Below are 18,047 nucleotides of genomic sequence, written 5' to 3' on the forward strand. Positions count from 1 at the left end.
ATAGAAGGTGAACGGCAAGTCAACAAGGTGGTGATACATCATACATAAATGTCAAGACAGAGTATACTTCAATTAAGGTTGTCCATCAGGCTAACGACCGGTTGCCAAATCTTATCAAACACACTCTCTCGGTTAGACAGGGTAAACCTGATTTTTTCCAGATGGAGTACATTTCCAAATGCTCTCAACCACATTTCGAAGGTAGGGGGTTTATCAGACTTCCAGCAGAAAAGTATCAGCTTTCTAGCCACAAGTGTGGTCATTGACACAACCTGCATCTCCGTCTTGTCCCTTGCCCATCCCAGTTCACACACCCCGAACAACGCTGCAAAGGGGGTACATGGGACCACCCTGCCAATGGCTTTGGACAAAAAAAATCAAACAGATGATTCCAAAAAGGCCGCAGCCTTTGGCATTGAAAGAAAAGGTGAGATAAAGTTCCTCGACCACTTGAACACTTAACACAGAGGGCTGAGACGTTCTTATATATATCTTTTCCAGTTTAGTGGGAGAGAAGTGCAACCTATGCACAACCTTAAATTGGATCAAACAGTGTCTAGCATTTACAGAACTACAATATACATTCTTAATGCACTCTTGCCAAAGATCATCAGGAACATCCACCCCCAGTTCTTCCTGCCACTGCTCCCTAAAAGTATCAGAGGAAGGACTGCACATATCCAGTAAGGCCCTCTAAAAGCGGGACACAGCACCTCTAGTATAGGGCTCAACCGACATGAAGCTGTCAAGCACTGGGCTTCGAGGAATCAGACCGTATCGTGGAACAGATGCTTTGATGAAATGTCTTAACTGTAAAAATCTGAAAAAATGTGAATTAGGAAGATTAAATTTCACCCTCAGTTGTTGAAAAGATGGAAAATATCCATTAATGTAAATATCTTTGAGAGAACAAATCCCTCTTCCCTGCCATGACACAAACGTGCTGTCCTCCAGCCCAGGCCTGAAGGCATGGTTGTTACATAGCGGAGCATCCAAATACATTTTAGGAGCCTTTACTGTGTCCAATAGTTGGTTCCAAACCTTAATTGAATTTTGAACCACAGGATTTCTGCCATATAGTGTATTCTTCACTTTTATCGGGCTATTAAGCAGGGCCGGGAGACAAGTACTCATTTCTAATCTTGGTCATTCTGGTCACTCCCAATGAAAGTCTTCACATCTTCAGATCTACACCTCCAGCTTGGCCTCCCGTCTTCTTGTCAGTGCTACTGTCTCCAAACCATACATTACAGCAGGTCTCACTACCATCTTGTAAACCTTCCCTTTCACTCTTGGCACTCTTCTTCGGCCACTCCAACATCTTCCATTCACCTCTTGTGCACCATCCATTACTTTTGACAGTTGATCCCTGGTATTTTTAACTCATTTTACCTTCACTACCTTTGCTCCTTGCATAGTCACCTTCCCATCCATCTCCTCTCACTCACAAAAAATGTATTTAGTCTTGCTTCTACTTACTTTCACTCCTCTTCTCTCCAGGGCATACCTTGACCTCTCCAAGCTCTCTTCCACCTGCTATCTACTCTCACTACAGATCATAAATTCCACTGCCCTTCCTCCTATATATCTCCATACCTCCATAAGTATGTCATCTGAACTAACCTCCTTTCAACCCTCTTCACAGTGCCCTCACTTCCTCCGTATTAATCCTCTGCACTGCCTGATTCAATAACTGTCCTTCATCCGTCCTCACATCATCATGCACTATTTAGAAATACTTGAGGTTTGATGATGAAGTTAACCAAGAACAAATCATATCCAAAGCAACACAACTAACTTATACAACCACCTGGAAACATCACATTGCAGCACCATTCAAGCATGAAGGCCAAGAAGAATAATGGCTGCTACATCAATCATCGAACATCAGCTCAATGCGTCCACATATCCATCCAGCCCAATGATCACAATTAGAGTAGCATTCCTTTCGCCCAAAGATGTCAAAAGATGTGAGATAAAAAGGGAAATAGTCAACTTACTGAGCAAAATACATGATATAAAATAATTTTTCCAAAGTGGAAAAACCTGCAGCGTATACAAAATATCACAGAGAAAACAGACAGGAATCTCACATCTCTCACATGCATCGCTGAAGTACAATAAATGGATCGAAAGGATGTGAAAGCAGTGTTATATTTACATTACATTTATGTCACTTAAATCAATGAATAATCACGACAATAATCGAGAGAATCATTTTGGCCTCATGTGGGGCTAATACACACGTGCCCACATATATAGAGAGATAACGTATATTGTTGAGTGATATCAAGAAGCTGATGGGGTTATGGTTCATTTACTTCCAGTAAATTTCACAAACTACTTTGCAATTTACTGTGAAAACACTGCTTGACCTCGTACTAGTTTGCTCAGTTGAATCATAGTCGGCTAAGTGGCAAGTACTGCAAACAGTGTTGGAGCTCTTCACCATTTCTAAAATAGTATTTTTTCATTTTATTTGTTTTGGTATTATATTATGCTAAAAAGAAAAAACTTGCACAGGAGCTGCAAAGAAACAGAAAAAAGACAAAATCTTAGCAGCAAATTGGAACTGACAAATTGGTCAAGACTGTAATATAGTTGGCCTCATTGGTTGGTTGTAGCCCCCCAATCATATGCTTGAATCAACCTAACCATTTTTACCTCTCATAAAGACTTAAATGGTCACTGAAAAGTTTGATTTACAGAAATAGTAACAAATATTGTCATTTGAACCAAGCAGCAAAGTCATTCCTCAAGCCAGGGGGACGTTCCTCATAACATCCTTGAATTTGGGCACTCCACAGGCCTCTGAGAAAACAACTCAGAATCTCTTCTGAGTTCGGCATTTACACAAAATGAACCTCTGCTTTCCTGGGTTGATCTAGTTCTGCTTTTTGTGTGTGGGTAGGGGGGAGGGGCTTCACATGATGACGACAATTAAAATAAAAAGTATAAATAAAAAGAGAAAACCTCAGCTTTCCAGCAGTCTTGCTTGTGGCAAGGTATGTACAGGATCCTAGAACACTGTCAGTTCGAGTTAAGGGCATGCATGCATTTGGGTCGGGGACGGCTCCCTGCTGAGTCACCTCCCTGCATGATGTTAGGCTGACGGAGACAAATGCCCATAGAGTGTCAGTCAAAAGTGACCCCATCCCCTTTGCTTTGATTCAATTAGCTTTCCAGCAGTGTCCCAAAGTGGAACCAAAGGCAATGTTCACTCAACTTAACCAGATTTTAGTTTGCTGACAGCATTGTCTTCCTCCCATCAAGTTATGTGGGGCCCGTTTGGTGATGTATGTCATCTGGCTGTCACATTATCACTCCATTCACGGGTACGGGAAAGGCGCTCAGAACGTGCCCTTAATTTACCTGGACAGCTATTACTATCATCAGCGTTGTCATTAAAGTAAGATTTGCAGATTTATCAGAAAATGTCAAACTGGGTAAAAAAAATGACAGAGCAAAGGATTCATAGCTGTCAAATCACTTTGATGGAAACGCACTATAAAATATCCTAAAGGGTGGTGCCACCCTCTTCTTTATCCTATCCATATAATCGCCAATGTGGGTCACAGGGTGGATGCAACACGGGCCAAGCAGCCTGAAAGGAGAGAGGAGGTTGGTTTGCTGCTCTTCTAAAGGGAGGAGGAAACATGAGGGGGTCACAGGGCTGAGTTCCTGTAGCTTAGCGTGGAAAATCCTCTTTAATCCTCCAACCAGTCCCATGGAGCTGTTTACTGTATGTACGTAACGCCATTATATTATGGAACCCAACCAAACACCCCCCTTGTGTACGCTACACCCTTTGCTTCCTCTTCATGCCCTCCCAAATGTTCACCTGTCTTTTTTTTTTAATTTGTTTTTTTTTTTTTTTAATGTTTTTTCTTCTTATGGTTTTTTTTTTTGGTTTTTTTTAAGATTATCATCATTAGACAGTGAGCCAGACATAAGAATCGCACAGAGAGTGGTGAGAAAAACTAATCAGCCTTCGGGGTATTTATACCAAAATGAGGGAGGACTAGAGGGGGGCCACTTTATGGCCTGCAGTGTGGCTGACTAATCACAGTTTTCTTTTAGATACACAGTAAACTCATTACAGATAACATAAACCACGTCTAGATGTAAAGAGAAGTTATTTCTAGCAAAGTGCATATAAAGCATCAAAGTGCCATGAAAGCGCCGTCCTGTTCAGGAGATTCCTGTTTGTTTTCGAAAACAATGTTTTAAATTATTTAAACCCACCAAGCTCCATAATGGAAGAATGTATTTTGTGAAAGCTTAAAATGAATTTTCAGCTAGACTCCTGGAATCACATTACAACACAAGGCAACAAATCATCTGTGTCACTGCCTTGTCATTATCTAATTGTCTTGTTGTGGACTGAGGACCATCTCCTTCCTTACCCTGTCTGTATCCCTCTGTTTATGCTCTCCAAAACCACACTTCCCTATTCTTCTAATGCAGACTGCTGGTACAGAACACCCAAAAAACTGAAAACACAGTAGACAATGTGAGTGCTTGCAAAATAAATTTTAAAAAAAAGCAGCCAAAAAAAGTAAGCAGGCAAAAATGTAATTCCTTGTTAAATATATCCACATTTAGCTAATATGTCTGTCATAAAACTTCTGATCCAAGAATCACTTGGTGATCCAGGATTGGGTGATCTTAGTTAGGATAATTGTATTTGTTCAGATCTTCAAAGAAAGCAGTCAGATTTGTTGCTTCATCATGAATAAGTGCATGCTCCTGTGGTCTTTGACAAAGGAAAACTGTCCATACTGAAAAGGTCAACTGTATTAATGATAAATTCTTTAATATTTCAAGCAAACAGCAGATCACCATAGACCAGGGAAGCACAAGTAAAATATTATTTAACCCTCTGAGGTCAAAGTCATCATATGTGCTAACCCTAAGCCTGGGCCTACCCCCCACTTTGGGACAGCACCAACCACTGCTAGCAAATGGTGCTTTGCAACATCTCATTAAAACAAATACCTGAATATCAAACACCTATTGACATGTTCAAAAATATAACACTAATATAAAACTAACGTGATTCAGAACATTTTTGTTTTTGTATGTATTATGCCATGTCATAAAATATAGAAAAAGCTTCTGTGTTATTTACAGTGAGATGTAACATAGAAAACATAAGCTTGGTTATTTTGTTGGCTTCAATCTATTTTTGTTTTGTAGGACTTATGCGCATCAAACTGTCAATAAAATCTAAAGAACTGAATCGTAAGGATTAAAAACTGGTATATAGTTTGAAGTTTGCACTATAAAACACAACTGTGATAACTGATGAAGTTATATGCACTAAAATATGAACTGGCTGATTTTGAAGGGTTAAAGGGGCTCTTCTGTCTTGTAGGACCAGCAGAATTACTTTGTTTAAAGCTTGTTTATTCTTCTTTTTAATATTGCATTTATAAGCAGGACACTTGAGTAGACTACAGAGAAATTTCAACACGGTAATAAACACAAACCAATTATTCCTTCTTTTTTTTTTTTTTAGAATGGAGCACTGGCAGCCCCCTGGAATAATGAGTAAGGCTACGCCACAGGATCCCAACTGCATAACATTCACTTGCACTGATCACAACTGGTTCTACCCACATTGATGCAACATCATTGGTCATTTAATCCCACCCATATTAAATAAACCTGCTTTATTCCTGTGACAACCAATCCAATAATTTCCAAAAAACAGATTACACACAAAAAATTGAGTAAATAATCATGCATCATAATTAGTGCTTCATAGCTAACGTTCTGCTTGTTTGAGTTACAAAAGGGGCCTATTATAATCTATGATGCTGTTATTGTACGTCCACCTCCATATTTGCATTGTTAGATTGCATGCTCTGTCCACCATGCAAACACTAAGTGTGTGTGTGTGATAGAGAATAAGGAAAAGCTTAATAAAGTAAAGAACACTGCAAAGTACTGTGCAGAAGTCTTTAGGTACTTCTTAATTCTTTATATTTTGCTGGGGAAATGGGAAATAAGTGCAGCTATTTATTGAAATATGCACAGAAATACAGTAAATAAGGCAAAAACAGAGTTTTGGGCTTGAAAGTCAATACTTGGTATGGCCACCTGTTTCTTCAACACAGCCTGAACTGTTTTAGACAGCTTTCTGTAATTTCTTCATGAAGTAGTCTACATGAATTGTTCTACAGGCTTCTTGAATGATTTTTGTTCCTTAACAAAGCCTCCACTGTGTTTACAGATGGCTGTAGACACTCACTGTAGTAGATATGTTGCCACTGGTTTTCAGTCCACTTCTTGTGTATTTTGGCATACCTCAAATAGGAATAATTATCCAGGCTTCTTGAAGGACATTCAAAACTCTTCTTTCTTCCATATGCTATCAAGGTGATCCTGTACTCCTTCAATAATGCTGAGGTCCTGAATCTGGGAGACCAATCCATGACACATCGTTTTCCACTGTGTGTTTTTCTATCCAGGCATGCTTTTTGGACATTAGCAGTATGGGATCACTGTCATGTTGAAAAGTGGAGCTGTTGCTAAGATCCCTAACACCACTGTCTGAAATGCAACCCAAACCATAACAGAGTCTTCACCATGTTTTACAGATGGCTGTAGACACTCATTGTTATACTTGTTGCTGTCGCTGCAAAAGATACTATATTATGCCTGTCAAACTGCATTTTGGTTAAGTGGCTTATATGGTTGTATGCAGCTGCATGTATCCTCATAAGCACCATAGATCCTTTAACAATTTGTAAACAGTAATAACACAGGTAAGGATGTGCACACATTTTGGGAAAGGAGATTTAAGAGTCTGTCAATCTAGACAAAGGGATTATCCACAAAAGATCATGCAAACTATCTAAACAGGTTAACTTTGATGACCGGCAACTGACTTCCTTGTGGCAGCACAGGAACAAGCTCTCAGCACAAGAGCAATAGTTCTGGGGTCTATCACACCAGGAAAGACCTCAGGTGCAGGCTGTGTAAAGATGCCTCTGAGACAATCCAGCATATAACAGCATGGTGCAAGATGCTAGCAGGCAGGGCATACATGGAATGGCATAACCAAGTGGTCGGCATAGTGTACAGGAACATCTGTGCCAATAAGGCCTGGAAGTCCCGAGGTCAAAATGGGAGATGCCCCCTAGGGTGGTGGAGAATGACCAAGCTAAGATCCTGTGGGACTTCCAGATACAGACAGTGATAGAGCGATAGATGTAGCTATACCGAGTGACAGCAACATCTGGAAGAAGGAACATGAGAAGCTCAAGAAATGCCAAGAGCTGAGAGAAGAACTCGGGAAGATGTGGAGGGTGAAGGTAACAGTGGTCCCAGTGGTAATCGGAGCACTAAGTGCAGCGACCCCCAAGCTAGGTGAGTGGCTCCAGCAGATTCCAGAAACAACATCCGAGATGTCTGTCCAGAAGAGCGCAGTCCTAGGAACAGCTAAGATACTGCGCAGGACCCTCGAGTTCCCAGGCCTCTGGTAGCGGACCCGAGCTTGAAGAATAAAGACTTTCCCCAACGGCAATTTATTTTATGATTTAAAAAAAAAAAAAAAATCATAAAGACCTGTAGACACTCAGTCATTTCAGTATTTTTTTTTCTTTGTTTGAGCTTCACATTATTTATTTCGTAACTTGGATTCCTTAGATTGGCTACTCAGTGTTGTGTACCGTTTATGTTTTAATACTCTGCTTCATGAGTTCTGAACAAAAATGATCAAGCTTCATAAAATATATTTTATATATTTCTTTAAATACTCGGCATAATAATAATTATGTATTCTTATTACCCAGTCATCAGAGTTGACCGATGATGAAATCCGGGAAATAAAGGTTGTGGACCTAGATGCTGCAGTGCTGACAAGTCTAGGGAACAGTGACACAGAAACAACATCACTGGACACTGATACTTGACTGCTTTATTTAACACTCACTCAGGGAACTCTCACCACAGGAAATAAAGGTGAAAAGTGAAGAAACATTTCACAAACTTAAATGCAGCATCATCAATTTGAAACACTAGAATGCGTCCAGATAACACCACTGGCACACCCATCGGATCACACGTACTAAATTTCACCATGTGACCACAACGGATAAAAAAAGGAAAATTAATTATGGATATAATGCAGTACAACAAAACCAAGTTAAATGTCCCATCTGTTCTTTAGGGTGAAACCATGAAGGAAACAGCAGGACAACATTATAGTGAATGCAACAATACATTTGATATGGTGGGTTTTAATACCTTAAATCTGTAGGCTAAATCAGTGTTATTTAAGGCCCACTCTTAATTTCATTAGCAAAAGCCAGTAAGATGATCCTGCAGAATGATATTTTGGCAAATTATTTCTACACTGTCTGTGATTTTGTCTGTTATATTCAAAGATAAAGGAGGTAAGTCCTGTGAAAGAAAGCATTTGCCCCATTTTGCATTTAATAGTGGCATAAGAAAACGCAGAGTTTTTCAGCTCCTCTCTAAGCTTTGCATTTTCAGCTTGAAGTTTTTCTCCTGCTGCAGGTTCACACAGTCATTCTGAAGCTGAGTGTATCTCAGGTTTAGATCATCATATTCTCTCCTTGGGACTGGGATATCCTCTTCATCTTTAATACAGAAATGTGAAAAGTTAGGATATGCAGGCACAAGCTCACAACAAATTGGTTGATTCTAAAAAATATATATCCTTACCAGGATATTGATCCAGACAGTCACACTACACTGATTAATAGCCAAATAGCAAACCTGCTAATGCAGCTTACTTTAGATATTATTATTCATATAAAGCAGGAATTATAGTGTAACCAGAGTAGATAAATAACTTACCTGATGTAAATTGGCACTACAAATGCGAGCATTTCTGATTGTGTCCTCAGTCCAGCTTTCGTCAACACGTTTAATGGCTTGCTACCACAGACGCCTCAGATTTCTCAGAAACAGCTGGGATCCCGTCGTAATTCTGTACAACTTCAACCCGCTGTTTATAGAGGAGTGATTTTGACAGCCAAACACGCAACAACCCAACATTTTTATGATGATAACACTTTTAAATCAAGCTTTACAACTGTGTTGTCTCGTCATCCTTATCTGAATTAATGGGATGACGCTTTACCTCCGCTGCCAAAATGCACACGCATGCTTTTGATGACGTAGGCAGCAAAAGGGTCTATATGATGATAAATCAGGGATATTAAGGAACTTTACATTGAACTACAGTGCTTAGAAACCACAGAATCCCAGTGGAACCACTTATATGTGCACGAAGCCTCACAGGGTTATCGCCTACACCTTGACCTTTACATCACAGCATGCCCCTCAGGGTAAAAGCAGTCTGTGCTACATATAAGGGCTTATTTAAAAGTCTACTAGCAGCACTTTAAATAAGTCTTCCCAAAGAGTGCTTTCAAGAAACACTGTCTGATCTCATGTTAGCAATTTACTTTTTGCCTGTATTCTAAGGGTAGTGCAGAAGTTCTCAGTCTACCTGAGAGCTGTGTGCATTGATGAGCGTGCAGAGATAGAGGAGATAGAGGAGGCTGCAGTTGTTGTTGAGCCTCACACAGTTGAGAGATACCGAATTTTTTCGTGGCTATCTTGATAGACATCAAGCCTCGTCCCTCAGAGCTTCAGCTTATCAGCGCGGAGAAAAAAATAAATAAAAGATCAGAAAGCATAAAAGCGCAGTTTGATGCACTTGAAATACAGATAAGGATATATTTTTATTAGGAGCCAACTAATTGAATTTGTTTCTTTTTAAAACAGCATGTATGAAATCATTTCCACTAAGTGAATACAGTTCAGTTTCATCAACGAGAATCTCGATGCAGTAATCAATTGGTAACGGCAAGAACTCACTGATGTTTGCAGGGTGAAGGATTAATCAAAGCCAGCAGGACCGTGCATGATTTCATCATAAGAGTCATGACTGAAGGTGTGTGCGCATGTGTCTGTGTGTGTGTCACTACTATTTTTTCTACTGTAGTAACAGTTCTATGGTAAAGAACGTGGCAGATTCTAATAGTTGAACAGGTTAATATGTATGTTAATTGTTTAATACTGCAATGTTGTTGAAAGGGGAGCTTGAAAACCGTCATAAAATGTTGTTCAGTGGTTGTGAACACAGACTACAGTTCATGCTGCCACTAAAGGGAGGGCGGTGTGTCTGCCTGTCTGCAGCAGTGCTGTGTGAAGCTGTGTGTCAGCTGGATGAGGCAAAGACAGCACTGCTGGCACTGAAAATGTTGCAAAGTAGTACCTAATCCGATAGGCCAACAATCAACAGTAAAAACAACTATCTCAGTACCAGGTTTTTGCAAGCCCTAGTCTTGACATTTCTAAAATGTTGGTAGCAGAGCTAAACACTCAGTTACTACAACACAACGCTCAACTGACCAATATTTTTTCTAAACAATTCATTATTTAGTCTATGACATGGGGAAAAAAACAACTCTATATTAAAAAAAAACATCATGGCTTTTCAAATATCATTGTTTTTGAGCATATTATATACACAGGAAAGTTAACACACAGTCTAAATATAGTTGTAGTTTACGAGTATATACATGGTTTGATTTATGCCTAAACTATTTTTTATTTATAAATGTCCATAGTAATGAAAAATTACATAATCCAAGTTACTTTTTAAGCAAAATGCCACATTACCAAACTGTGTTTTCTTATATTTTACTGGATATTAACAAAACATGCAATTAAGAGATTTTTGCATTAGCGTACAGGAAACACACTGGTATTCTTTTTTAACTTCTCCCAACCTTTGAAAGACAATTCTTTAGAAAATGCTTTTTGTAGCTCTCTTTAAAGAATTCTTTTTTACATGGATTGATGGCAGCATTGTTAGAAAACGGTTTGCCTGAGCAGCATGAAGGATCATCTGAGCAAGTGAAACAAGATGAGCATTCATCACAAAAATCAGACACTTTACTTGACAACTCCTCTCCCTGTTTTCACTCTGATTTGACCTTGAACATCTCGCTGCCCTTGACCAAGCTACCTTTCACATCAGTGAAGCCACCGTGTCTGTGGACAGTGATCCATCTCCCTTTAGTTAGCTCTGTGTTCGTGACTACCTTTCCCTTATATGTTTTACCAGCATGTATAATAAGTGATTAAAAGGACAATACACAGGCTTCCACCACTTGACTCCCAGAGGCAGCTCATTCTGCACCTTATGGGAATACCTTATTGCATTATGCAATGGTGTAATAGGCTTAGTTAGCTACATACTACTCTGCAGGGGAAGATGAGGAGGGGAGTTGTGGCCACACTTAGATGACTCACTTCATTAAGTCTACCTTCCTAAGAGCTTTCTAGTTGCTGAGGAGTGAACTTTCCATGCTCCCACATTAGCACAGACCTCAGATAACATGTACTGTTGAGTAAATAACGTAAACATGGTTCAATACACTTTCGTGCTGATGAATAGTCTGAATTCCCATTTTCTTTTGATTACTGTTTACCTTCCCTTTACCTCTGCATTATTTAGAACTAAATGTGGCTTATTACTGCTGCTCAGAGCTGTATTCGTTCATTAAGCTCCTATAATGTACTCCAGGATAGCGAAAATGCAGCAGGAGCGCCAAAGGTAAAACTGATCTGAATGTAAGTACCGCTGAGGCGCATGAAGAACAAGCAGCTCAGGTTATTTGTTTAGTGGGAATAAGAGCCTCCCTTCACCTGAATTTCACCTGCACCGCTGAAAGCATCACAAGACTCCAAGCATCCCCAAGGAACTATTTTTAAACCATCTGGGTTCCTGAGCTGTAGCATCCGCACAGAAACACTACACTTTGCAAACATTAAAGCTTTATAAGGAAACGACTTATCCGACCACATGTGAAAAAGAAAAAAGAAAAGAAAGAAGAAGCCGGGCTATCCGTTTGACAGAGAACAAACATGTCGCTGCGCATCGGTACTTACTTTTAGAGGGACATTGCGCGATGCCGCCTTTCGGATGCTCGCAAACACACTCGCGATGAAAGTATTTCTTCTTCAGGTGTGCGCCACGGCAGGAATGTACACAGAGGCAGACATGCGGAGTCATTTGACCTTCTCCCAATAGAAACTACCATCGGTGAGACATAGGAGAGGGGAGGAGCGGACCAAACCAAACCGGGCAAGCGTCCCGGCAGAGCGGAGAAAGCGGAGAGGGGAGGGGAAGGGGGAGAGCTGTCATCCTCAGATACACTGCAGGAATAAAAATGACACAGTGGCTGCAGATAAGGAAGAAATACACGATTCTAGTGAGCAAAAACAGACCCACTAAGCTTAAACGGGTTTAAGACTGTGGAACTATTAGGGTTTGTTCGGGCTCCAGCTAATGATCACATGGCTGTCAAAAAAAGAAGTCATTTATCACATTTACTTTTAAATACAAAATAAACATTAGAGATATAAATAAAACTTTATGTACTTGAGTAAAAATAAAAAAAGCAAAATGTCATAAGGTACGGCAGTATGCCATAAAAAGTGTGGCATAACCACTAGTAGTAATTTTTGTTGAAATGTATGAACATGCATAAACTGAGAAGGTGTTTCAGAATCTTAACTTGTAAAGAAAGTATTAACTAAACCTGGCAGATAAGCTTGAAGCAAGAGGTACACTGGTGGAACGGTAAAAAGTGAGACAAAGGGTACAAAAAAAGTAAAAACAAAGGGGAGGAAAGAAATGCTTGAAAGTACTAGAACTTCTATAATATAGGCAGAGCGGTGCTTTAGAATGTTCTTAATTATTTTTAGCTGTGTGAACAGACTAACAATTAAGTACATTTACGAATTTCATCAAAATAAATAACATGTGTATTAATCACAGTTCACCGATAGGTTAAAGTTAACTGCTGTGTATAGTAGTGTATATATTAGGTTATTATTGAATGCACAAGAGGTGATGACTTACCTAATTTATTCCTAAATGCTTAAACAATATCAGTCTCAAGAGTAAAATACTGCACACCAAAAGGAGCTCCTTCGATACACAAATTTCACTGCAGGCGTAAACTTTGCATGTGACAAATAAAAGGCTTGATTGATTGTATTAGAAGAGGCAAAATACAATATAGCAATTGTAGACAACAAAGTGGTTTCAGGTTTATTATTATACACCAAAAGTATTCAGTCACACATCTAAATCATTGAATTCTACAAACTTTGTGAAAGAAGTATAGTCGTGAGATTTCCTAGCTACTAGGTATTCAACAGTCAACTGTTAACTGTATTATAACAAAGTGGAAGCGACAAGGAACGACAGCAAGTTAGCCACAAATCACAGAGTAGAGTCAGCAGATGGTGAGGTGCGTGGCCCGTTTCTGGACAATTTCATGCTACTAACTTTGTGAGAATAATTTGGGGTTGGCCCCTCTTGTTCCAACATGATTGCACACCAGGCACAAATCAAGGTACATAAAGACATAGATGATCAAGTTTGGTGTGGAAGAACTTGATTGGCCTGCACAGAGTCCTGACCTCAACTCCAAAAGAATACCTTTGGGATGAATTACAGCAGAGATGAGCCAGGCGTTCTCATCCGACATCAGTGTCTGACCTCACAATGGTCAGAAATTCAATTTGACACACTCTTAAACCTTGTGGAAAGCCTTTCCGGGAGACTGGAAGCTGTTATGGCTGCAAAGGGTGCGCCGACATATTAAACACATTGGGATGTCACTGAAGTTCATGTGTGTGTGAAGGCAGATGAGCCTTCACACACTTATGTTTCGTTGTGCCATGACCAGATGAGGTACAGCCATGTTAGAGAGATAAGGCCCAAAGCCAAAATTTTAAATTCAGAATTGAAAATTTATGGCTACATTGACAACACCAGGAGTTCATGCCCGCTGCGCTGGAAACAGCATTTCTCAAGTATAAATGAAGACTTGTTACTGTATTGATTGATAGAGCTCTTCAGCAGTGAGAGGCTAAAATCGATGAGCACCACGTGGAGTTTGAAGACTGAGCGCTGATGACAGATGCCTGTGATGCCTACCCTCCTGAACACCCCAGAGCTCACTCATAAATAAATAAAGGAGACAGTACATTTCCTGAGAAACAGCTTGTTTAGTTGAAGGAAAGGCTTGTGTATAGGCTGCTTTTCACTCTGGATCATTTACAGAACACAAAAGGGACGCACTAAAAAATTAGAAATTACATGAGCTTACACAATGGGCACCAAATGGAACAACAATCCATTAATCAGAAATTAGTTAAAGAGGCACTTTATTGCAGCAATAACATTTAGGGTTGTGTGTGTGTGTCTTTTCTCACACCAATCATAAAAATGTAAATGGTGGCGCACAAATTAATTTGCTTTGAGACTTACTGGGTAGCAGTAAACATGAATTTCTCATCCGTGTAAGTCTGAGTAAATTGCCTAGGAGATATTGCATACAATCTTAGATAAAATGTAAAATAGTTTAAAAAAAAATTCAACATGATCTCATGCTCCATGGGTGGAACCTATAGTTATATATACTAGTTATATATATTATATACTGATATAGTTAATAAAAAGTGGAAAGCATCTGAATGCACATTCACATAAGCATTACTAGAGGCAATAATATGCAACATCATATTTTGAAATCATATCAAGTGCTGCTACTTTGGTATTGATTGTTTAGTGAAGCTGCATTGCAATTTACATTTAGCAAATTAGTTTTTATTTGCAGGAGAAACCTGAAAAATTAGTAGTTTTTCTTGGCACTACTGAAACATTTACTATGTTGTACCATCCTGCATAATGTATTCTCCTTGGCTATACAGAGATTTGCATTTCACTCATTACCTAATTCAACAAGTCTAAAAGACTTTCAATCATGCTTTCAACTCTTGAGGCTGCTTAAGGTAAATGCTAACACCAGCGTACTAATCATTGACAAGTGAAACGCTATCATTAACATATTTCAGCAAAGTATTTACTTTAAGTGTTTTCACTTTATGCTACTTTTTTTCTTATTATCATATTTCAGAGAGAAAGATTAGCCTTTATACTCTATTACATTGGACAGCTACAGTTGCTAGCGGCTAGCAGAGTGAGATTTGGCTTGTGAACACAAGATCAGCTGAAACACTTACTAAAGACAGTTTGCTCAGTCACAGTGAACACCTAAAGGAAACCATAACTACCCCCACCCCCTAAAGAACCTCTGATGTTTCGTCTCCACAAAAAGTCGTTGGCACATTTTTTGTTTTTCAAAGTACATATGCTCACAGACAGAGCTACTGAGCAACGCTGCCATTTCACATGACATACAAGCAAGCTGTTTCCTGTATGAGGTTCTGGCTGTAGTGGAGCATCACACCATACAGTCAGATGCCTTTAACAGTGGAAAGCTAACATATTGTGAGATATGTATGCCTCTTCAGAATTTTTTGATGACCTTTGGTGATACCAATAGCCAGTGAGGAACGTTATTCAGTTAACTTGTGCTATGTGACAAAACAGATGGGACAAACAGGAAATAGATTTTGGTGCCCCTGCCATGCTATCTCCATTACACTTCCATTGCATATACATGTAGAAACTCTGTAGCACAGAGCAAAAGTAGATAGTATTGCCTGAAAACAAATGCTGAAAGTGGGCAGCAGGAATGGGAGCAGAAAAATGCCAGAAATGTCAAAATAATAGGTTATTATTTGCACTCAGATGGTCTGTTCTCTGTTTTCAGTGGCTGTCCCACCTTATACAGTTTGTGTTGCTGGAAAGGTACCCTCTAACTACAGATGAAAGGGATTGTGTGAGACTGTGCTGAATGTCAGAGATGGGTTGGGGAAAGCAGCAACACCTTAAAAATGGGCCCTGCCTCCAGAAATGCCACAGATGCAAAAGATGGTGTTGAGGTGACCTGGCAGTGAAGGACTGGCCTTTCATCTGTGCTCGCTGGGAGCATGAAGATGTTATATTTAGCTCGAGGGCAGATTTAGTTTGTGAGCAATGTTAAATTAGAATAACAAATTGTACAAAAAATGAACAAATTGTACACAAAAGTCTTCTTTTACTGTGTTTGTGCTAAAGGACACAGACACTACATGTTAATCCAACATGCTTATTTGGCTCGTACTAATTGTACCTTTTCACCCCAATGTCAGGTGTTGGCTCTAAATCAGTTCAGAAGTGTTTGTATGGATGGATAGATCATAACAACTATATGAATATTATGTACGTTAGGGATAAGAGTGACAGCAAAAATTATTTTAATAATAAAGTTTGTTATGTTAGGATCTTGAAGGATATTCTTGGATGATTTTTCATTTTTTTATTTTAATCATGAATGTTACAACAAAAAGAGACACTATAGATTATGCATCTCAAAATTTGAAAGACTTCTGGGTCATATCTGATGATGTCAGAGTTCAATCACTTCTAAAATCTGAGCTTTGTCAGCAATCGGTCATGTGACCCTCCAACAGTAATCCACAGAAACAAACAACAAATACTGGCCTTTAGTCAGTCTGGCAGTCAAGGCCATCATACATCATCAGAATATTTTTTTTATATTACTGGATGAATCCTGTTATCAAGTCTAAATCTTTGATGGAAGGAGCTATCTTTGATTTCCCAGCGGATGCAGGCTCGGGTGTTTTGATGGACCACAGATGAAGCCAAGGGCCAGGTGACTGCTGTACAAGCTGCACAGGAAAGCTGTAGTTGAGAAGCTAGAGTTGTGTGATTAGACCATTATTCTCTCAGTCCTAATTATGCGAGGCTGGAACAGAAGCAAGATGCTGAGAAGGCCCTGCGTCATTAGCTTTAATCAGCCCCGGCTACACTGGAACAAAATCAGCACACAAACACACGCGCAGCCTGCCTGACAGTGTGTCAATACCTGACATTCATCATTTCAGTCCAGCCAGACTTTTTAATTACCGCAATGAATTCCCTACATGGCTCCAGTCACCTGCTATCTAAACAGGGTTTGTTGTTGAGGATTGCCTTTGTCTAGGTACTGTTTAATGACAAAACTGGTTTGGGAGTGGGGGTTGGGGGTGGGATGTCTGACTGTATTCTATTTGTGGGGAATAAAAGGGAAACACTCACCACTCAGAACTTAATGTTCCCTCTCTGTGGACGATTCTGTGATGTCACGGACTGCCTAACGCTTGAATCCTTTCCTGAAACCATAAAGCTTTATTATTTTTCTCTCTGGTGTCTGTGCAAGGCGATTACTCACATGGAGCACTGCCAGACTGCAGGCCCAGTTCACGGTGTGTGCTATAGTGCATTATAGTACTGAATATCATCAGTATGGATGTGACAGTCTCAGAATGACGCAAACTGGCACACATGTAGAGCCTGCATTAAAAGCGTCTATTTGCATGAATCACTTGTCATGGAAGCAGCTGTCCTGCAAACCATCAGCGCGTTATTATGCATGATGAGGGCTTGATTAGCTGTTCTAAGAGCAGCGAGGGGACGGCAATCAAAGTCCCCTAGTTTCTAATTATCTTCATCTATTTGGGATATATCAAGTTTTCCATATGTTCAGTCATTGACCTTCAGTTTGCGTTGAGGCCATTTTTCATTGCAAGATGAAGATTTCGTTTTTAGGTCTTATTGCATGGTGATTATGGGGCTATTAATGTTAACTCTCCTGTGTGTGTGTGAGTGTGTGAGCCAATACAGGGAGGGTTTGTGGGAAACAGCGACCCCCGCAGGTCCGTAGTTGTATTGATTCAATCCTGTTGAAAAGGAGAGATTTTAAGTGTCTGTCATTGGTCTCTACAGGTAACAACATAAAACAATACACACTTAGCCACACACCTCGAAAGAATTAATAAAAACTGCAATAACAACAACATTATTATTATTATTATTATTATTAATAATAATAATAATAATAATAATAATAATAATAATATAGAATTTATTAATGATAAGTTTACTGAGTTTGCATAAATAACTGCAAGGCAAACATTGACAAATCGCAGTGCACATCAAAGAGAGCAGAGAGACGAATGTTACCGTTTTAGAGCATTGCGCGGTTTGTCCCTCGTCGGCTGCTGTAAGCCGTCCAGGAAGTCAGGCTATT

The sequence above is a fragment of the Diplotaxodon limnothrissa genome, linkage group LG11, assembly GCF_057381915.1.
Source record: "Diplotaxodon limnothrissa isolate DT_005_m linkage group LG11, D_limnothrissa_male_GT1.1, whole genome shotgun sequence".
Classification (NCBI taxonomy): Eukaryota; Metazoa; Chordata; class Actinopteri; order Cichliformes; family Cichlidae; genus Diplotaxodon; species Diplotaxodon limnothrissa.